Here is a 23,913-nt window from a genome sequence, read left to right on the forward strand (position 1 = left end):
TGGGGTATTACGCTTCTATATGTTCGGTCCTATTATTGGGTGGCACATTTAGTGGCAGTGAATGACTGACTATTCACGCCCCAGGACCATTCCACTTATAGTCTGGAATGCAGTCCATTCACTGACCGCTCATGTCTCCACTACCTCTATGAGGGTAAAGGAGTGAGACATCTGCTACCAGTTACGCAAGTGGAGATAGAGGCCTGCCGAAGAGCCAATGGGTATACAGGATGGGTGGGCAAATTGACAAAAATGATGCCACTGTGGTAAGGGGCAGGGCTGAAGGAAATTGGGAAACTTCGAGTGTTTGGCGTCTGGGACCTGTTGGAAATCTCCAGGGAGGGTGATCTCCTAGAATAGGGTGAGTTGATATTGTTCGACAGATTTACTCTATGCACTCTAATCAGTTCCTGAATTATGGCCAGTTGCGTCATGCTTGGAGAGCAGAGAATATGGTGTTGCAGGGCCTACCCGAGTCTTTCCCACTTGAGGGCAACTCCTCCAAGAGGGGTTGTCCTCTAAAGCTACATCTGCTATGTATAAAACTCTCAACAATCAAATCCCAGACCGGTTACTCATATTGAGAGAGAGATGGGGTCTGGAGGTGGGCGACCTAGCAGATGTCGACTGGGAGGCCGCTTTGATGCACCCATGGGAGGTTGCGCTAAAATCCCACCTCCGCTATAATAAGGAGCTGTTTCACTGTATGGGTCTGTTGTCCTCCCTAAATTGCCTCCGGTGTGGGGAGGTGGGGGGCTCCTACTTCCACACACTCTGGAGTTGCCCTGTCAACCAGGGCTATTGGGCATGAATGGTAAGGAAATTGACTCATATTATAGGAGAGACCACCCTTCTTGATCCCAAGTATGTTTTGTTGAGAATACTGGGAGATGTAGATGTGCCTAGGGAGCAACTTTTGTTCAGCAACTTAGGTGTCCAAGCGCAATGTGGCTAGACACTGGGGGGCGCCTGAGGCCCTGACCTTTGGCCTCATTGCTAGTTTGGTGGTTGAACCGCCAGACCGCCATGTTGGCGGTCCTGAAAAGACTGCAACACCAGCGGTCTTCCATACTGGCAGGACTGCCGACTGATCAGCAAAAAAGGCAGGCAGCCAGCGGTGTGGTGGCCTGGACATAGGCGGTCTGACCTCCAGAATCGTTAGCGCTGCGGCCAGCCCCTGAGCATATTACAATCACATAGTCGCCTTGATGGCCCCTTCGTGGCAGTCAGGACCACTGCCGTTCGTGGTCAGCAAAGTAACAGACAATTGCACATTAGATGAAGTAAAAAACAACACGCCTGACACATATTGCTCCCGTGGACACACCTGTAAAGCACACTATAAAACTAACCCCTTCACAGACCACAATCCTTTGCATTTACACAGCAATCAAAGAAGCCCGAGCACCTTTCATTCTGTAGAGTACAGAGATTAGGCACCCATTTGTTCACCATCCCATTGAACACCCTGCATACACTTTTGTCTATTCACACCCCTGTTAAGTAAGTCTCTGTCACCCTTATTTTTCCACCATGTCACGTTCAAAGAATCCCTGTTTTTCTGAAGGTGAGTTAAGAGTCATGGTGGAAGAAGTCATAAGAGCAGAGCCACGATTGTTTGGAGCACACGTCCAGCATACTCCTTTAGGTAGGAAAATGGAAATGTGGAATAGGATTGTCCACAGAGTGAATGCTATACACTCCACCCTGCGCACAAAGGAGAATGCTAGGAAGAGGTAAAATAACATCAGGGGCAATGTCTGTTCCCTTATCTCCAGGCACCAGCTGCAGGCAAAGAAGACTGGTGGTGGCCCTCCCAGTACCCCATTAAAGTTCTTGGCCATCCTGCATCCTGAAGGCATGACAGGAATACCTGGGGGAGTGGAGTCTGGTCAGTTACAGCACAAAAAAGTCTCAAAAATGAAATGTAATGCATGCTCACAGCTCACCGTTACCAACTGTGTTGTTCATTTACTTCACCAACATTCAATACCCAGAGATCCTGAGGTTAAACACTGTCAATATGTATAATTGAACCCAACATCACAGTTACCAAGGTCCATCACATGCCATATGTCCAAATGGGGCCTGGAAATCTCACAATATCAGAAACACGTTCAAGGACCCATGGTATGTCCCAAAATGACAATGTATGCTCAAACATAAATGTAGCCAGCATACAGATATGTAAAACACAACAGTTGTCAAGTATTGGGGAGTAGTGAGAGTACCCTGACTGTAACTCCCAGGAGGCACTGTTTCTGTAACTCCAACCACCAGCCCATTGTTCCATTGTCCAAAGAACCCTGTCTGTCAACCCTCAAATGAAGTTTAGTCACCTGGGGGGTATACCATTTGTCAAGTATGTGTAGTAGAGAGAGAGTGACCTGACTGCAAAGCACAATAGGCCCTGCCCCAGTAACTCCAGCCACCAGCACAGAGGTCACATTGCTCCAATACAAGTGTTTGCTAACTTTTAAATGAAGTTTACTCATCTGGGGGAATAACATTTCTCTAGTATGTGTAGTACGAGGAATGACCTGCCACCAACTCTCAGCAGGCCCTGTTTCAGCAACTCCAACTACCAGCACAGTGTTCTCTTGTTCAAAGACTCCTGTTTGACAATTCACAAATGAAGTATACTCACCTGGGGGATAACATTTGTCTAGTGTGTGTAGGACAGGGATTGACCTGACTGCAACTCCCAGGAGGCCCTGTTTCAGCAGCTCCAACCACCGGCCCAGTATTCTCTTGTCCAAAGACACCTGTTTGATAACTCACAAATGAAGTTCACTCACATGGGGGAGTAACATTTGTCTAGTGTTTACAATACAGGGAGGCACCGGACTGCAACTCCAAGGAGGCACTGTTTCTGTTTCTCCATCCACCAGTACAGTGTTGTCTTGTCCAAAGACCCTTGTTTGTCAACTCTCAAATGGAGTTTACTCACTTGGGGGATAACATTGGTCAAGTGTGTGTAGTAGAGTGAGTGACCTGACTGCACAGCACAATAGGCCCTGTTCCAATAACTTCAACCACCAGAACAGTGGTCACATGCCCCAATACATCTGTTTGTCAACTCTAAATGAAGCTTACTTACCTGGGGGGGTTAGGGTAACATTTGTCTAGTGTGTGTAGTCCAGGGACTGACCTGACTACAACTCCCAGAAGGCCCTGTTTCAGCAACTCCAACCATCAGCACAGTGTTCTCTTGTTCAAAGACTCCTGTATGACAATTCACAAATGAAGTATACTCACCGGGGGGTAACATTTGTCTAGTGTGTGTAGTACAGACACTAGTAGTGACTGCAACTCCTAGGAGGCAACTCCAACCACCAGCCCAGTGTTATCTTGTCCAAAGACACCTGTTTGTTAACTCACAAATTAAGTTCACTCAACTGGGGGGATAAGAGTTGTCTCGTGTGTTTAGTACAGGGAGTGAACAGACTGCAACTTCCAGAAGGCACTGTTTCTGTAACTCCATCCACCAGCACAGTGTCCTCTTGTCCAAAGACCCCTATTTGTCAACTCTCGAATGAAGTTTACTCACCTGGGGAATAACATTGGTCAGGTGTGTGTAGTAGAGAGAGTGACTGGACTGCAAAGTACAATAGGCCCTAATCCAGTAACTCCAACTATCAGCACAGTGGGCACATGCCCCAATACATCTGTTTGTCAACTCTGAAATGAAGTTTACCCGCCTGGGGGATAACATTTATCTAGTGCGTGTAGTACAACTAATGACCTGACTGCAACTCCCAGCAGACCCTGATTCAGCAACTCCAACCACCAGCCCAGTGTTCTCTTGTCCAAAGACGCCTGTTTGATAACTCACAAATGACTTTCACTCACCTGGAGGAATAACATTTGTCTAGTGTGTGTAGTACAGGGAGTGACTGGACTGAAACGCCCAGGAGGCACTGTTTCTGTAACTCCAACCACCAGCACATTGTTCTCTTGTCCAAACACCCATGTTTGGCAACTCTCAAATTAAGTTTACTCACCTAGGAGAATAACATTGGTCAGGTGTGTGTAGTAGAGAGAATGACTGGACTGCAAAGCACAATAGGCCCTAATCCAGTAACTCCAACTATCAGCACAGTGGGCACATGCCACAATACATCTGTTTGCCAACTCTGAAATGAAGTTTACCCGCCTGGGGGATAACATTTATCGAGTGTGCGTAGTACAAAAAATGACCTGACTGCAACTCCCAGCAGACCCTGATTCAGCAACTTCAAACACTGGCACGGTGTTCTCTTGCTCAAAGACCCCTGTTTGACTATTCAAAAATGAAGTGTACAAACCTGGGAGTGATCAAACGCAGATCATGCCCAAATCAGAGATGTGTCTGGTTACCTATCTCCATTTCGACCTTCTAATCCAAGATGAAACTATTGAGAACAGGAAGGACACCTTAACCAATGTGTGCAACAAGTATTCCTAAGGTCTCAAGATGCATCACCAGATTGGCAGAAGCAGCAGGCACATTGTGACAGCACTGTGCACATGATGACTCCAGTCACATATGCAACAAAGTACTGGGTCTGCCTGCATCCCACTCAAGTAGGCTTCCTAATGGTCAAAGCCATATCTTGCCTATCCACTGTGTTGACTGCACTGGTGGCAAGTTGTCACTTTCAAGCCATCCTCCAAGGGCAACTGATCTGCACATCTCAGCACCAGTTTGAGTCAATATGAGTTGGCGTGCTTCACACGTGTCATGTTAATTCACCCAGCACCATGGTTACTAGCCACAACTGGATTACTACAACTTGACTTTGTACAAGGTATCTGTTTACTGTAACTCTAAACTGTTGGAGGTAGATGTCTCAATACAACCAGTAACATTGTATCTTTCGATCAACTGGTCGAGCTGCCACTGGGTACACAAAAACCACAGAACAGACTGCCCAAAAAACCCTGGATGAAGCTCTCAGTGAAGATGACACTCTTGGGCATCTAGACGTGGAGGACGGTTCTGGCCGCAGGTGGGGCAACCTGGTCAGACAGCAGAAATGAGTCTCACTGTGCCCACAACGTCACCTCCCAGCCCTGTTGTTTCAACATCACTGTCAATCATTTGCCCCCAACCTGTGTCCTGAGCAGTGTCTACCATCTTGTGCCCCCTAGTCCTGGATCCTGAGGTGCAGCGGAAGACTTCCGAATAAGGGTTCGCAAACAAGTTAGAGAGGGCACCCTGTGGCAAGGGTACAGGCCTGTGGGGGTGCCATGTTGTCACTTGACTCCTGACACTGCTGCCAGAAACACCTCCACTACTTGAGCTGCTGTGTGCCACCTACTGGAGCAATCATGTCATATCCAGAAGATGATAGGGCACCTGCTTTCTCTCCAGAGGAGATAGAGAGGCTTGTAAATAGGTCCTTCCCCTGTATGGACAGCTCTATGGCTCACCATAGAAGCAGGTCAGTACCTCATGTGCACAATTGACTCTGTTGAACACCATCCTGTCACTCCTCATGGGCTACAATATGCCCCTGTGTGCCAGTTAGACTTCTTGTGTGCCTGTTGTTACAGTCAATGTGGCATCAATGGGATGTCCATTGTGCAGGTATTGGTGACCAGTACTATATGTTGTGTTCATTAACATTGTGCTGTGTGATGTTTTTTAGGGGTTCTAGATCCACCTTGTGTTGGATGCACATAACTAGACAAGGAGACTTTACTGCCAACAATGTGGCCACTGCTGATTCATTGTGTTGTGGATTTTAGAGACATATAACCCTGACTGACATTTATCACATTTTGTCTACAGTGTCCATTTCCATGCCAAATATGTAGCATATCTGAGAAACATTAGTACTACCTCCATGACTCCATTAGGACACAATTCACATGGTGAAGTATGCATTATTAATGTTTCCAGTGTGATATGAGTATGTCCATGTCACCTTCTCCAGGCTACTGGACAGTGGTCAGCAACATGGCAGGTTTTAGGAGCATTATTTCTTATTGTTGTGTTATTGTGTATGTGACAAATAGATGTCTGCATGATCTTGTGTGCGATCTGTGGAAATGAAGTTGGCATTGGCCTAATATTGTATGCCAACAGGTAACTGAGGTATGCTCCATGAGGCAAAGCATTGAAGGTGATGTGGCCTTCTGTTTGTTCGATGCTTACTGTGATTGCACAACTTCAGCCATGCAATTGTAGTTGTCTGAGGTCCTTAATTAACTGTGGGAAACTGTTGACAGTTCAGATGGCTTGCATGCATATGGTATGATACATGTAGGTGCCACTTTGATGTAGTTTGTTGCTGGGGCCTACTTGACATTATGGTAATGTTTGCTAATCAGAGCTGTTATTCAAGTATGATCAGGAACATGTGGTGACCCTTTTTCTCTTTGTATTTCCAGCATCAGCCCAGGCAAGTGAAGGAGACAGAGCACAACCAAGTGGGAAAGCATCTGGCCATGGTATCTCGGGTCATGACACAACCAGCACAGAGGTAAATAGTGGTCCAGAGGGTGAGGGGAGTGCCATGGATGAGACAGGATCCTCCTCACACACAAGCACCTCACATCGACACAAACATCACAAGATATACCAACAAGCAAGCACTGAACATAAACCCACATATATGACATCAGCCACCACTTCACCAGACACCCCCACCACCCTCACTGACCCACACACCACATTAAGTGTACCCATAGACATCACCACAACAGCCAGTGACACATCCACCAAACCCACCATACCCGCAGACACCAGCACAACAAACACAGACACATCCACCATACCCGCAGGTACCACCACAACACCCACTGACACATCTACCACATCCAGCATACCCTCAGACACCACCCCACAGACACACAAACATCCACAAGACCCAACATACCCACAGACATTTTATACATGGTATGTGTGACATATCTTATTTATTCATCTGCCTCTTTGGAGTCCGGGTAGAAGCTAAACTAAGTAAAAGGAATGTGGAGCAAAGCACGGCCATTGGAATTAGAGATAGAGAATTGTAGGCTACAGCTGCCCGACCTGCAAACAATAGCAGAGTACTTGAAGTGATAGCTAGCATGTCTCCAAATATTTGTCCCAACAACTTATACTCCATATTGCATAATGCCTTACTCATCATAATGAGAGGCAATTCATTTTTATTTTTCCACTAAACGTGTCTGTTTAGTTACTATAGAAGCCATTAAAAGAAAACCAAAGAAATCACGTTTTTTTTCAATCTGGTCTTATTCTGCCTTAGTTCGTTTCCACAGTCAGTGCTTTTTATGTGAGGCATGTGTAGGTAAACAAATACAATATTGGCCCTGTGACTCTCATAATCATAATCACATCAAATTCCAACATCCCTAGGGGACCAGCAATGTAGTGCTACTGCGCCACCCACTATCTATCATCTGAAGAAGTGTTTGTTCAGAGCATTGTTTACAATTTGCCTATTGTTATTCTTCTGTATTTTTCTCGATATAGCTACTTCTGCCTGACGACCACCACCAACCAGGAGATAGCGGCCCATCTAAGGCAGCAGAGGCTGGGGAGCATTCAGGCAGAATATCAGTGTCTGGTGATCCTGGAGGAGGAAGATGCCGAAACAGCTGCCTCGACCCAGGACCCAGGACCCAGCATTGCAGCATGCTAGCCCCCAGCCTCCCGACCAGTACATTGCCAGCACCGCCACCAGCAGTCAGGGTCCCTGACTGCATCTGCTGTTGCACCCTCCCGCTCCAACAGGTCATTGCTATGATGCATCCTACAGCTGATAGACTGGATGGAGAGCCGGCTCGCCAGCACTGAGCAGAGCCTCAACCTGCTCCAGACCCATATTGACAGTTCCCTTTTTAAGCCCTTTTTAAAATGTTTTTGTTTTGGTGGGAGGGACTTGTGGGTGGAGAGGGTGGAGAAGGATTTGGGCTGGACTTTGGACTTTTAGTTGGACTTTTTGGGGACAGGGTTATTTGTTTGGGGAGAGGGGTGGGACTGTTGTGGGTAGAGAGGGAGGGTTTTCTATTTTTAGATAATAAAGGGGATTATATTTTTACTTCATTTGCATCTCAAATCTTTTTTTGGGTATTTAGACTTTTAGTTTGCACTGCTGTATTTGGTGTAGCCTGTTATTTTTGATCTGCTAAAAAAAGGGTATGTCATTTACTTAGAACCTTGCCATATTACCCTCTGCAACTATTATTGATCACTAGTGGATGACGCCCTTGCCTATTTTGCTCACAAAACCCCAGTACACACAGACAACATATTGTTCAGTAGGAGTTAATTACTAACTGAACAGTTCACTTCAATCCATAGTTCTTCTCTTATCTGAATAGATGAAGCAAGGGAAACTTCTTACTGCAGATTTGTTTCTTCAGGTGGCATCTTAAGGGAGTTGTAGGGGTAGTAGTAGCAGGCTAGCGTGCTAACTGGGAAGACAGAAGGTGTCACTCTGACCTACGCAAACTCCAACTGTAGGATTAATTAAAGGGTGTCCATCACTTCCAACCAGATTGAAAGAAAACAGCGAGTTTGTGGGTCATATGTTATAACTTTAGGAAGACTACCACAATGACAGCATTAGACACACAACAAAGAAGACCATATCATAATAAAATCTAGCAATATCAGCTTCTTCTGAGTAACAGTGGGGAGCTATAAAACTAAACTTAGGAAATTAAATCATGGAGTCAGGAGAAGTGGGCTCAGACTCAAGAGTGTTTGGACCAGGTTAAGCTTTTACAGAACACACACACAAAGCATGAATAACAATATTTATGGAGCCAGTGTGGACTACTGCTCAGGTAATAGAAGGTCATGCAGTGTGTTGGTGTTGCTTTCACCACAACCGCCCCAGCAAGTGTGTGATTAATTAATTGTGTACAATTAGTTCACACTTCAATAAATCACACAGCTTGGGGGAAAAAGGGTTAGGGACTCTCTGAATAGATGGGAAAGGTGATTTGGACAAAGGTGTGACGAAGACAAACACTGCATAAAAGAAACCATAACAATATCCGTTGGGGTACTGAGCAGCACACAATCATCAATCTTTTGTGGAAGGAAACAAAGGGATAAGTATGACACAGTTCAGTAAATTAATTGGAAACAGTACTTTTGCCCCAGAGAGACCCCAGATAGTATATCCTAAGTGATATATCTTCTAGTTAGGAAATATGGAAATTGAACGTAACCCACCCAGTTCTAAAAATTATGATTGTTTAAAGGAAAATGATACTGTATTGCCAAATTGGGTGATGCATCTCCATTCTTCTTGGAATGTCCGTCACGCTGGTGCCTGACTGAACCTGTCTGGACGGTAAGCTGGTCTGGAGCTTTCCAAGTTTTGTTCATGCAGGAGAGCACTAAGAGAAGGCCTGTGCATTGAAAAAACATTAGCTTTATTATAGAGTAAAGGGAAAGGACAAAAGAAAGCAAGGTAAGCATCACGAGGAGTCAGGGGTATACCAAGAACACTCAGAGTAAGAACATAAGAGGAGTTTCACGTTTGAGCTAGCAATGCAGCAAACACATACTTAGCAGGATTTCCAAATCAGTGTACCTCTCTCCAGGTCACAGAGCTGAGTGAGCAATAGGCCTTAGAGTCCTCGCCATCATCATGGGTTCTCTTTGAAGTTAATAACTTTCTCCTTTCTAGCTGTTGAGTTAGTTCTTCTCTAAGTCCTCCAATCTTCCTTCTCCAGATTCAGAATAACTCCGTCCCAGTCCCATACCAAGCAAGGTAGACCTGTGAAGTGCACTGCTGTTCAAAAACAAATAGAGAAACAGAACTGGAGCTTATTTTGTGCAGATTTGTGTTTGGTAACTAAAGTGGCTAGTTTGTTGTGAGGAACCAGAAAAAAGGAGTAGACCCTGCAGGTAAATTTCACTTCTTTTGAAAGGCCAATCACCTGGAATAAATGATCACCTATCAGCCCCCAAACATTGCAAATCATCGGAACAAGTGTACACATTTGTTGAACTCCCTCCTTCAATGTCAGCCACCACATACATTAGTCATCACTCACAAATTCACAATCACAATCAATCAGTATACCTCCACTCATTGGTGCAATAGTTACTTAGTTACCTCCTCCAACCCAAGCATGGTGGTTGAACAAAATATCTCCTCTTTGATGGTATCCACACATTGGAATTAGGTATTGACACTGGCAGTCTTTTAATCAATGACCTTCTAGGGTGGCCCTGCTAGGTGATGTAAAAAAATAGGATAGACAATGGCATGTGAGGGAGGCATTCATCACCTCCAACATTCTGAAGGGTATGGGGGAGCTTCTTCACTGCACACGGGTCCGATTCCAATCCGGGAAAATATGTGACTATAAAATCAATGGTGGGGTAGCATAAATATGACACAAACATAATTTTACACTAGCAAATTGTTCTCTTTTTTTGCAAAGAAAGAAAGAGTAAAAGAAGCTGAACGAGAAATAATTAAAAAATTCTATGGTGGCCCTGGCATACTCAATCTGGGAAGTAGAGTATATCCTCAAACTTTGGTGGTTCTCCCAGAAGTTGGTTAGCTAACAAACTTGATTCTGACCAATCATCCTCTTCCTCCTCCTGTGATGTTTCAGGAATGGTGTAATAAGATGATATAAAATGATGGTTCATTTTGATCATGGTCAATCTCTCCAAGCTTTGACGCAAGAGACTGGTTCTTCTCACTGTAACAACTGCACCAGCTGCATTGAACACACGTTCAGCAGAGACGCTGGCTACCAGACAAGACAGAAACTTTATTACCAGCCTGATGAGCTCTGGCCATTGGTGAATCTTCCCATACCAATACACCAATGGGTTTAGATCCACATTCACTTCTTTCAGGTCTTCCAGATGGTTCTGGAACATTGTCTGAATGGTCATTGGTGCTGCCACCTTCTCAACCGTCTCATATCTGGACTTAAGACCTGCCATTTGAAACCAAGCCAATGCAGAGGTTGGGCCTGATTCTTCTGTTGCTGTTTGTCACCGGTTTTCTTGTTGCTGGGGTTGGCAGATGTGAGACAAGACTGCCCTCTGTGGAAATTGTAGGTGGCACCCCAGAACTGCAGAGTGGGACTCTAAGTTCCAGACATTCTTCTTTCAGTTCTCCTGCTTGCTCAACAATCCACCTCTTGTATTGTGAAACATCCCCTTCAGAAAAAGGAATGTTAGCTGAAATATTTTTTATGTAGCATGGATCAAGTAGGCTGGCACAGATATACTCTTTGGATGAGATGATGTCATTTTGCAGCCTTGTATTACAAGTCAAGTAATAGCTTAGGCTATTAACCAAGACATGCGCTTCTGGGTTTTTGATCGCACCTCCAAATGTGAACCTTTCTGACACCTTCTTTAGCTGCTCCTGTAGCATACGCAATAACAGGATAGCGTGGCCCTTTGTACTGTCCTCCTTGCTAACTGCGTGAAAACCTCAAAAGGGAGCAGTATCTGTGTGAGGCATTTGACTAGGCCCCATTTATCCACATCCATGGTCATAGCTTTCCCAATTGCATCAGCTCCTCTTTGAATGACATAGCTATTGATCTGTTTGCACTGGTCAAACAGAGGTTGCAACATATAATAGTTTGAGTTACAATGTGTTGGCACCTCCTGTATCAGGGCTTTAACTGGTATTCTGTTATCATGCTGAATAATCCTCTACTGTTTGCGGGCTTTAAAAGAATGGTTAAAATGAGTGCAGATGAGTCTGCAGGGTGTCAGTATGTTGCTGACTATGTCTTCTTTTTTAAGAAAGTCTTGCACAACCAGGTTGATACAGTGCGTCGAACACAGGACCCTGAAATAGTCACCGTCTGCCATGACCTTGACTATATTACTGCCTTTGTCCATGGCAGCAAGTCCAACTCTCAGCCATTCAGACACCTTGCTATTAAATTCCTCCAAGATGTTTGCAGCTGTGTGTTATTTCTCCATGGCTAACATGACTAATGTTGCATGCCGCCGAACGCTTTAAAAAATGTCTTCAGGGCCAAGACTTGTAGAGCTTTTGCTTTACCCCCACAAAAGAGATCCAGTGTGCAGTCATACACATGTAATCAGTTGCCTGATAACTGGTCCACATGTCTGTCATCAGGTGGATAGTGCGCACAACACTTTGCTGCAAAGCTTGATCAACCAATTACAGCACATCGTGATGCAGCACTGGAACAGCTACTCTGGAAAAATAGGTCCAGCTTGAAACCTTACATTTCTAGAAGAGGGATGCCACAAACTCTAAGAATCCTACTCCTTCCACAAAAGAAAAAGGGAGGAGGTCCAACATTAACATTTTTGGCAGCTTCCCATTGCACAAACGTGCCACTGGGTGGTTGCGGCCATAGAGCCCCTCCTGCCTAAACATGCTCATAATTGTAGTCTGGATTTTCTTCTTTTTTGGGGCCACTGATACAGGTGAGTTTTGAGATGTAGGTGATGGTAGACTCAATGCACATCGTGATGCACTCACTGTATGTTGTGGTGTCTCCATCTGACTCTGAGTCTTCCTGTGCCATTGTGAGGTCGCTGAGGCAGGTGATTCTGGGGCACTGCTGGGAACAGGGTTGCTTTGCATGAGGATGTCACCCTCTTCTTCCTCACCTTTCACTGTGATTTGACCAGTTGTCGCTCATACTTCCTGCCTCTCCTCACCTTCACCACTGCAACTACGCTGAACCGTTTTTTTTAAGGCGTACCAGATTGCATGATGTTTTTTCATATAGGTCATCTGGATTTAAGTACCATAATATGAACCTGACTTACCTCGACGAACACTTGCATGGCAAGGGGAGCATATGGCAATGTTCTCCTCCTGTTGTAAATATGTTCCAAACTGGGGAGGAGTACATTCCTATTGGGTCACTGCCAAAGCCTGAAGAAGAACTAGATGTAGGTGGGTGTGTCGGGTTGCCTCTCTGCAGTGCATACTTCTACTGAGGTACAGGTTGGTGCAGGACTCTGTCGGGGCCTTACAAAAATGGGTGCTGCCTGTGCCACATTCCTTGGAGCAGGTTGGATAGTAATGTCAGACTCCTCTGTGCCAGCTTCCAGAATGACTGTCTCATCTTCATCATCCCCTTCCATGATTCTTAGGCTTTCTGGAACTTTCCTTTTCCCTTGCCTCTCCTGGCTTCTCCCGGACTTTGCAGGGGTTCACTCCATGTCCCTATCATCGTCATCAGCAGTGGTGCTTGTAGAAGATGGTGGAGTAGTACTCTTCCTTTTTCTTGCTCGAGATCTGGGAGCCATTGAATCTGAAAGAAAAGGTTCTTTCTCAGCATGAAGCTTTACCTCCTGTTCTGCTCCAACTTTAGGAAGATATGACTGTGGCTGCCTTCCAATTTGCTCTGTTTTCTGAAACGATTGGGTAATACTTTGCGAAAGGGACAAATCCAATTCAATATCACTGCTCGTCGGTGTCACCATGATTGCAGTGACTGTCTCACTGACAGACATGGTCTTGGGCTTGGGTTGGGGTGGTGCTGTAGATGCAGGGGTACTGCCCCCAGATTCCTCCCCGGAGGCCAGTGTGGCAGGCACACGTCTTCTGAAAAAGGTTGCAGTTGGCACACCACTGGAGGAAAGCTGCTTCTTCTCACTGGCCACTTTCCTGGGAGCAACTTTCTTTGCGGCCATCTTAAGCTCTAGATTGACAGTGGCACTAAAATGCATAAGCAAAAGAGTTTGGTGCCTGTGAAGTAGCTATAAGGCCTTCTCTTTGGCAGTACTGCAATGATGTGGGATCTCCAAGCAAAAAAATATGTACTTAGTGAAATGCGGTGTTGCTGCAGGTTGAAAACAGTACAGAGAAATACAATCTTAGTGCAGTTGGCTACTTTCACATGTCGGTGATTGGATCCTTTCATACTGTTCTCATCATCCGGCTTGTCAGGTAACAATATTGTTGCAGCTTATACTCCAGTCAGTATGGTCTTTGTCTTCTCCTGGGAAAGTCAGTCTCACACACATTACATTAAACAATGTTGTATTAGCAAGTACATCATCTCCTAACAAGTAGTTCTCATGAGAAAGACTTTTAGATACGAGCATTTGGTCAGCACAGTGGATAATCACAATTTAATTCTCTAAGCATCCATTTTATAAAACGCCTAAGCAATTCAGCTTGACATGAGGCCATGCAACTAGGCCACGACCTCGCTAAGTTAAGGCCTGTAATTAATAAAGCTTAATGCATAACCTTTAATATGACATATTCCTACATTAATCAAACATAAGCTGAACATTTCATATTAATAAGCCAATAATAATTATACTTTGTGAACATTGGCGGCACTCATGTGGGCACGCCTTCAAATGTGTGTATTATTTTTCCCTACGTTATTACATTTTCCACGTAAATCCAACACTCAAAATATATGAATATTCTTTATTAAATCAGTGCTAACACTTTCTAAATACACTGTACCTCTTTAAAAGTGGGTTTCACATGCACAAGTCTAAACCTGTATTGTATTACTAACATAAAATCACAACACTGTGAATTATGGCTGATTCAATAGTTTTATCAAACCTTTTAAATATGTTTATATGGGAATGTAAAAGAAGAATCTCAGTGTACATAGATAACACCCACACGCACTCGTCCACAAGAAGACTGACTAAAAAGTTGGAGAAAGTGTTTGCCCTTTCCTTCTCCTGGCCTCTCCACTATGAGGCTAGGTTTAATAGAAATCTAAGCTAGTAATGGTGATGAATGTACAGCACCACCAGATTCTGTTTTCTGACTCCTGGAATAGTTGAATTTCATTTGGTGCTGCACCAACTCCTTGTTTTTTGGCACAACCTTTTTCACTGTTGGATGGTCTTGTGAACACATAGTGATGTGCTTGGATGGTTTGACTGAGAACATGATAGCCCTTTTAATTCACTGAAGGTCTGGGAGGGTCCCTATCATATGTTTAATAAGGCAATGAGTTCCATCGTTTAGTCATGTGGGATAATATGAGTTTCCTCCCATTTGAGGAAAGAGGATCCCTCTATGAGCAGTTACATTACGTTATTGTATTAGTTTGTACAGCACTTCATGCCACCAAGAGTTCACTTTGAAACTTTGATGGTGCTGCAGGAGAGCTATAAATGATAAGATGGGAAAAGGGGAGAATTAGGGGAGGAGGAAGGGTCCTTGTGAATGGAGTGGTTTATGCAAAATGCTAGCATCTTCTCAGATTGAGTGATCGAGTGTGCATGTTTCTGTATCAAAAAGGAGACATTTAGAGGCCTGATGGGACCCCTTGCAGACTAGTGAGATGAGGAAAAAGAGAAATGTCAGGAAATTCTGAGTCAGATCTGGACAGGTGCAGTGCCATGGTATCGGCAGATTGTGTGCTATGGGAGTGTCAAGTACCAATCACATGCAGGCCTACTGGAAAATTGAAATTTATTAGCCATTCTTCTGAGGGCACAGGCTAAGTGAGTAACTTCTTGCACAACAAAGTTGTATGCATACTTAGTAATCTCGAGGACCATAACCCACTAACAATTCGCCAGGCTCTTGAGTTGTTTATTTCTTGACACGGACTTTAACCCTTTTAGAGAATAAAATTTCAATAAAGTGATCATCTTTTTCCACTTACATCCGTTAATAGAGAAGGCATGAGAAGCCCTTGTGAAGAAGTTGGTCCAAAAACTACTTTATAGTTGACTTCAGTTGGGAGACACTACTTTATAGGGGTATTGAAGTGAAAGTGTTTCTCATGGGCTAGAAATAGGAAGTTTTAAATTCTTCCCAAGACATCGCATTTTATATAGTCCTATTTGACATATATATTCAACAGCGCTGATTCTCCTTAACTAAAAAAAATGGTAATAACATGTCATCCCCGATAATTTAGTGATACAATTTTTTTTACTGTGAAAACTAAGGGTAATGATTTAATACAGTGTCATCACATTAGTAGAGGGGTTCACCTAGGTTAAATACATTTATGAATGACTGGAAAGAAGGACAAAGACAAAACCAAAAACTTCACTATGTCAGGATTTATTTGATGTAGCTGCTGAGGTCAAACTAAATTGCCTCCCATTTTACTTTACAGAGCGTTGAAACACATCCTATCTGCTCCATAGAAACATTTGTTCACAGGCCCCAAAATCTGACGGGGCCTTTACCACACATAGAAAGTCGAACTTTAGCATCAGAGGAACATCTGCTGAAAACAGGAGATACGACTTTGTCTGCTATTGGTGCAGAAATGTGGAACAGAAAGCCAGATTTTGTGTTTTTTATAGCGTCTCATTCCAGTTTTTGGTAAAAAAGACTGATACTATATCCTCTTTCAAAATAGTAGACTAAGGGGGTCATTACAACATTGGCGGTAAAAGCCGCTTACCGCCGTGCAGAAGACTGCCAATACACCGCGGCGGCGGCGGGAGACCGCCACAGCTATTATGACACACATCACGGAATCCGCCGAAATTCAGACACCCACACAAGTCCGCCACACCAAAGGTCAGCGATAAATATGCAGAAACAAATCCTCCACCTCCACGCCAACAGAAACACGCCCATGCTATTACGACCCACGAATCCACGCGGCGGTCTTTCAACCGCGGTATTCCATTGGCGGTACATACCGCTGCGCTCAAAATACACACACAGCTCCAAAACACCGCCACATTGGACAATTCCAAATACACACACCTGATACACATACACACACCACTCCCACACACCCAACACTATATAAAACACACACCCACATCACCCACAAACCCCTACGACCACAAATTAGAGACAAAGGCCAGAGAGAGACAGCACAGAATAGATAACACCATCACACAGAGGCACACTACACCATCACCCACACAACATCCACGCACAAAACACAACATACCACTACACTCACCACACTCATCAACACATACACCACCCCACACATCACACACAACACCCCATGTCACGCTAAAGACACCCCCGCTTCTCCGAGGAGGAGCTCAGGGTCATGGTGGAGGAAATCATCAGGGTAGAGCCACAGCTATTTGGCTCACAGGTACAGTACACATCCATAGCCAGGAAGATGGAGCTATGGCAAAGAATAGTCGACAGTGTCAACGCTGTGGGACAGCACCCAAGAAATAGGGAGGACATCAGCAAGAGGTGGAACGACCTACGGGGGAAGGTGCGTTCCACGGTATCCAGGCACCACATCGCGGTATAGCGGACTGGCGGCGGACCCCCACCTCCTCCCCCACAATTAACAACATGGGAGGAGCAAGTCTTGTCCATCTTGCATCCTGAGGGCCTCGCAGGAGTCGTTGGAAGAATGGACACTGGTAAGTCAAATCTTCACTATCATATCCCCCACCCTACCTGCATGCTATCACACACCCCCACCCTCACACCCTCCCCTATCACCCTAACTCCTCACTAATCTACCCATAACACCAACCACCCATCCCAAACCCAAGACCTGCATGACACAACTAAGCATGGACACCCATCACTAAAGCATGCCCACTGCACAGACCCAGAACACCCCCAAACCATCACCACACAAGCCCACACACAGGAATGCCTGCACTGGGGTTCACACACACCCAACCATTGCACACCATGAAACACACACATGCAATAATCATGTACTTATACCCCCGCAGGAACCCGAAGGAACATCACCACACCAGAGGGTCCAGACAACACCACTCCACCCCCAGAAGAGGCCCACAGTGACGACAGCAGCTCTGCCCTACTGGATCTTGATGACCAGCCCGGACCATCGTGGGCCTCAGGACAGTCGGTTCCCCTTGCCCAGCCACAGCCCAACACCGAGCTTCCACCCTCTGGTAACCCCAGCACAGCACCCACCCAGCGGCCCCATACCTCCCTACCCAGGACAGGTCAATCAGCGGTGTGTCCAGCACTACAGGGCACCCAGGCTAACCCAACACCCCAACAACAACAGGGACCTGGGGGCAGTGGTAGTGGGCACACGGTCCAGGGGACGGAGGCACAGGAACACTGGGGAACTGGGAGGGCTGCTGTGCGACAGAGGGAGGACAGGCCAAGGGAACCCACTCTCCACGAGGCCCTATCCTCCATCATGGGAGCATACCACCACTCCCAGGAGACGATGGCAACGGTCCTGGACAAGTTGCAGGAGACCCTGCGTCTGCAGGAGGAGCAGTATTTGGGGTTCAGGGAGGAGCTCAGGACCATCGGCTCCGCCCTGGGCACCATCGTACGGGTGCTGACGGACATTCAAAAAACCTTGAGGGACACCGTGGCATTCCAAGGGGCCCCTGACACTAGCCAGGACGATGAAATGCCCACCACCTCCGCTGGCGCTAGTGGACAGGACGCCCCGCCACAGGACCACCACACCAGCACCCCACCCCCTGCAGACGGACAACCACCACGAAAGCGGGCCCTGAGTTTCAGGAACAGGACAGGTCAAGATGGCAAGACCCCCGCCAGGAAATAAGACCACCCTGAATGTCCCCCACTGTCCCACTTTGTTACCCTGTCCAGATTGGAACTTCCCCAGCTCCACTTCCAATGGCTAGATGTGCAATGTACCTGTGAGACTAATAGACTGGACTCTGCCATGGACATTCTTCCACCATGACCTCTCCCCATTTCACAACCCCCCTATATTTTTATGCACTTCAATAAACACCCTGGAAACCTCAATAATATTGGAGTCAGTCAATGATTGTGAACTTTGTATTGTCAATTACAGTGTTAAAAAAGGTTACCCATTGGAAGGTCAACATACCAATGTCACACATCACAAGCCTTTCAAGGGTGCAAGCTGTTGACACGTAGGTTACCACATTACTGAAACTGAAATGGAAGGGGACAACTCAGTTACCAAATAGGGAGTGAAATGTAGGTAGAGGATAGAGATAGATGTGTGAAATGTAATATAATGTGAAACATGAAATTGTACTCACCTGTGTCTCATTGAAAATATTGCTGTATGACTGACTCCCTGTTGTCGTTTTCATCTTCTTCAGCTTCCTCCTCATCACTGTCCACAGGCTCCACAGGCTCACCCGCTACAACAACACCGTCATCTGGATTATCCTCCTGCAGAAAAGGCACCTTGCGTCGCAATGCCAAGTTATGGAGCATGGAGCAGGCGATGATGATGTCGCACACCTTCTTCGGTGAGTAGAATAGGGACCCACCTGTCATATGGAGGCACCTGAACCTGGCCTTCAGGAGGCCGAAGGTACGCTCGATCACCCTCCTAGTCCGCCCATGGGCCTCATTGTACCGTTCCTCTGACCTGGTCCTGGGATTCCTCACTGGGGTCAGTAGCCAGGACAGGTTGGGGTAACCAGAGTCACCTAATAGCCATACACGGTGCCTCTGGAGTTGACCCATCACATAAGGGATGCTGCTATTCCTCAGGAAGTAGGCGTCATGCACTGAGCCAGGGAACATTGCATTTACCTGCGAGATGTACTAGTCTGCCAAACAGACCATCTGGACATTCATCGAATGATAACTCTTCCTGTTCCTGTACACCTGTTCATTCCTGCGGGGGGACCAGAGCTACATGGGTCCCATCAATGGCACCTATGACGTTGGGGATATGTCCAAGGGCATAGAAGTCACCTCAGGGAAAATTATGTATCTCCTTACGTGTTTCAGCAGGGCAGACAACACTCTGGACAAAACGTTGGAAAACATAGGCTGGGACATCCCTGATGCCATGGCCACTGTTGTCTGAAAAGACCCACTTGCAAAGAAATGGAGCACTGACAGCACCTGCACGTCAGGGGGGATTCCAGTCGGATGGCGGATTGGTGACATCAGGTCTGGCTCCAACTGGGTACATAGTTCCCGGATTGTGGCACGGTACTTCACGATGACATATCGCTCTTCCATTGTCAACAGGTCCACCAGCGGTCGGTACACCGGCGGATTCCGCCATCTTCCAATATGTCCCAACTGACGGTGCCTAAGAAGGGCAACAGCGAATAAAATGTCAGCATTCCTCCAGGTATGTACCCACATTCACACACAAGACTACACCAGACAATTAACCCATCCGGGAAAGGTTTTGAGTGTAGGCCTCGGTATGTGTCACGCAGTAGTAATTGAAGCCATGTGGGCCCCTGTAATGGCGGCTGCCTGACCTCTAAACTGGGACAATGGAATTGTGGGGTAACTGCGCTGGCGTTGGACACCGTCGCGGTAGGCGGTCGTAGAGCGCGGCGCAATGCTGCATTGGTTAGCATTGGACCCTATGGGTCCCAGGAGCCAATGAATAGGTGCGCTGGCGGTGATGATGCGCACCGCCGCGGACGTCACCACCATTTTCTATCTCTTCAATCACTAGATACCTGACCTTCGACAGGTGAGGACCTACACTGCTAGTGCTGCTGTGACCTCGGTCTGGAAGCGACGATGGCAGCTGCATTTGGGGAAAGGGCCCCTGCCTTCACTGCACAGGAGTTGGAGAAACTTGTGGATGGGGTCCTATCCCAGTATACGCTACTCTACGGTCCTCCAGACCAACAGGTTAGTACACAGGGAGCACGTTGTATGGGCTAGGCCTGGGTGGACAGGGCTGGGTGGATGAGGGAAGGGGGCAGAGTACATAGAACAGTCATGCATGGGGATGAATGGGCCACAGGGATAGAGTTGGGAGGGGGCCAATTACAACGGCGGTGCTGTAGGTAATGACTGTTCCTCTTTCCTTGTGCATGTCATGTAGGTCAGCGCCCACCAGAAGAGGGACATTTGGCGTGCCATCGCCAAGGAAGTCCGGACCCTGGGGGCCCACCAGAGACGGGGCACCCACTGCCGGAAGAGATGGGAGGACATTCGCCGCTGCAGCAAGAAGACGGCGGAGGCTCAGCTGGGGATGGCCTCCCAACGTGGGAGGGGTGCCCGTCGCACCATGACCCCCCTGATGTTCCAGATCCTGGCGTGGCCTACCCAGAGTTGTATTGGCACTTAAGGACATCACAGCAGACACAAGGGGGTGAGTACAACCTCATCCTATGGACTTTGCGTGCAGTGGAGCTGTCTGGGTGGGGGTGGTGGGCTGTGGGTGTCCCTAGGCCAGGGCGAGTTAGGTAGGCAAGGCCCCTCCGTTATGTAGGCCATGTGGCACTCTACCCCAGCTCAAAAAAAAAGGCAAATTGATGTATAGTTGCCCCTTTGCCAACCATGTGGGCAGATTTCTACCATAGTCATGTAGGCCATATCCCAGAAATTGCATGTGCAGAGGGCAGGAGAACGGCGTAATGCAGGGGGCTGCTGTGTTTGTCTTGTCCGCCAACGGTAGCGGTATGCCATGCACTAAAACTCTCTTTCTTCTGTGTCCACCCTTTTTCTGCTCTCCCTGTCCTTCTGTACATCAGCATCAACAGGCGGAGGTACAGTGGCACCGGAGCACGAGGGAGCTGTATCCCACATGGCCATGGAGGGCCACACCACAGACTCTGAATTCACCAGTGGGACGGAGGGCGAGGGGAGCTTCACGTCGGCCACAGGATCACCAACCAGCGACACGGACTCGTCCGCCGATGGGAGCTCCCCTGTGGTGGCGGCACCATCTGTGCGCCCCACTTCTACAGGTACAGCCGCCACCTCCCCTACCAGCACCGCCCTCCCAGCAGCCCCTCAGCATTCGCCCCATGCCCGCTCACCCATGAGGGTGGGCATCACCTTCGCCCCAGGCACCTCAGGCCCTGCCCCAGTCACCCCTGCTGCCCTCAGTGAGGAGGCCATTGACCTCCTCAGGTCACTCACTGTTGGGCAGTCTACCATTGTGAATGCTATCCAGGGTGTAGAACGAGAGTTGAAACACGGTAATGCATTCCTGGAAGGCATTCATTCTGGTCAGGCTGTCCTTCAGCGAACCCTGCAATCTCTGGCCTCAGCATTGATGGCAGCCATTGTCCCTGTGTCCAGCCTCCCCCCTCCAACTTCCTCCACCCAGACCCAATCCCCTGTACCCCAGCCCATCCCAAGCACACCTACAGACCAGCATGCACACAAGTCAACACACACAAGTAGCTCAAGCAAACATAGGCACCACACACACCACAGGCACTCACACAAGCATCAGACCCACACAGACACAGCAACATCCACTGTCTCCACTGTGTCCCCCTCCTCCTCTTCTCCCTCCTCGTTCCCAGTGTCGTCTACACACACACCTGCATGCACCACATCTACAGGCATTAGGACTCGCACCAGGACACCCAGCACCACAAGCCGCTCACCTGCACTCACCACCTCCACTGCCATATACAGGTCCCCTGTGTCCTCTCCCAGTGTGTATGTGACGCCCCCTCCCAAAGTACACAAACGCCGGCAATCACTCACCCAACATCCATCCACCTCACGACAGCCTCCAGTACCTGCACCTGCACCCAAAACAGCTAAAGTGACACCTCCTACAACCACCTCCTCTTCCTCCACTCCCAGAGCCCCTCCAGCTACCCATCCCAGTGTACGTCAGAAACTGTCCCTACGTCAAATTGACCTTTTTGCCCCCCCTCCAATTCATCAGTCCCGTTGTAGCGCCTCAGCCAAAAAGCCTCCAGTACCAGTGGTGCGTGTACCAGGTTTTTGGAGTGCCCCATCCACCAGGGCAGGCAGTAGGACCCGGAGCCAAGGCACTGTCAGCCCACCCCCTGTAAAGGCTCCGAAATTGGAGAGTGGACGACGGGACCGTGTCAAGACTCCTGGTGGGACACACAGTGAACTGGGATCCAAGGCGATTGGTGAGTCATCTGTAACTCAAAAGAAGGTGGGGAAGGTCCCGAGGAAGTCTCCCCAACCTGTTATGAGTGTCACGAGGGAGAAGTGCGCCATCATTTCCGGCGGTCCAGACACAACCGCCAGCACCGTCGTCACTGGTCCAGAGACCACCACCAGAGTCATAGCCCAGGAGGGCCCAAGTATCGTCACTGGTCCGGAGACCACCGCCAGAGTCATAGCCCAGGAGGGCCCAAGTATCGTTACTGGTCAGGAGACCACCGCCACCGCCGGAGTCACAGCCCCGCAGGGCAATGATGAAACGTCAAGCCACACACCAACGTCCAGTTTGGAGTTCATCATGCCCAAGTATCTTTACTGGTCAGGAGACCACTGCCACCGCCGGAGTCACAGCCCAGGAGGGCTCAAGTATCGTAACTGGTCAGGAGACCACCGCCAGAGTCATAGCCCAGGAGGGCCCAAGTATCGTTACTGGTCAGGAGACCACCGCCAGAGTCATAGCCCAGGAGGGCCCAAGTATCGTTACTGGTCAGGAGACCACCGCCACCGCCGGAGTCACAGCCCCGCTGGGCAATGATGAAACGTCAAGCCACACACCAACGTCCAGTTTGGAGTTCATCATGCCACACACCAACGTCCAGTGTGGAGTTCGTCATGCCACACACCAACGTCCAGTGTGGAGTTCGTCATGCCACACACCAACGTCCAGTGTGGAGTTCGTCATGCCACACACCAACGTCCAGTGTGGAGTTCGTCATGCCACACACCAACGTCCAATGTGGAGATCGTAATGCCACACACCAATGTCCATTGTGGAGATCGTAATGCCACACACCAATGTCAATTGTGGAGATCGTAATGCCACACATCAATATCCGTACCAGAATGGCCATGGCAAAGCACCGCTGAACAAGGCCAAGACCGCCATGGTGAAGACCGCTGAACAGGGCAAAGACCGCCATGGCAAAGCACCGCTGAACAAGGCCAAGACTGCCATGGTGAAGACCGCTGAACAGGGCAAAGACCGCCATGGTGAAGACCGCTGAACAGGGCAAATACTGCCATGGCAAAGCACCGCTGAACAGGGCAAAGACCGTGTGGGTATGAATAGTCCGGCACATCAGGCATCATTCTCCCATGTGCAGCTGGGACTGTGACAGGACATGTACTTTCACTGGGAGACTCATCCAGTCTGGGCACCAGTCCCACCCAGTACCAGTAG

The sequence above is a fragment of the Pleurodeles waltl genome, chromosome 4_1 (genome assembly GCF_031143425.1).
Source record: "Pleurodeles waltl isolate 20211129_DDA chromosome 4_1, aPleWal1.hap1.20221129, whole genome shotgun sequence".
NCBI lineage: Eukaryota > Metazoa > Chordata > Amphibia > Caudata > Salamandridae > Pleurodeles > Pleurodeles waltl.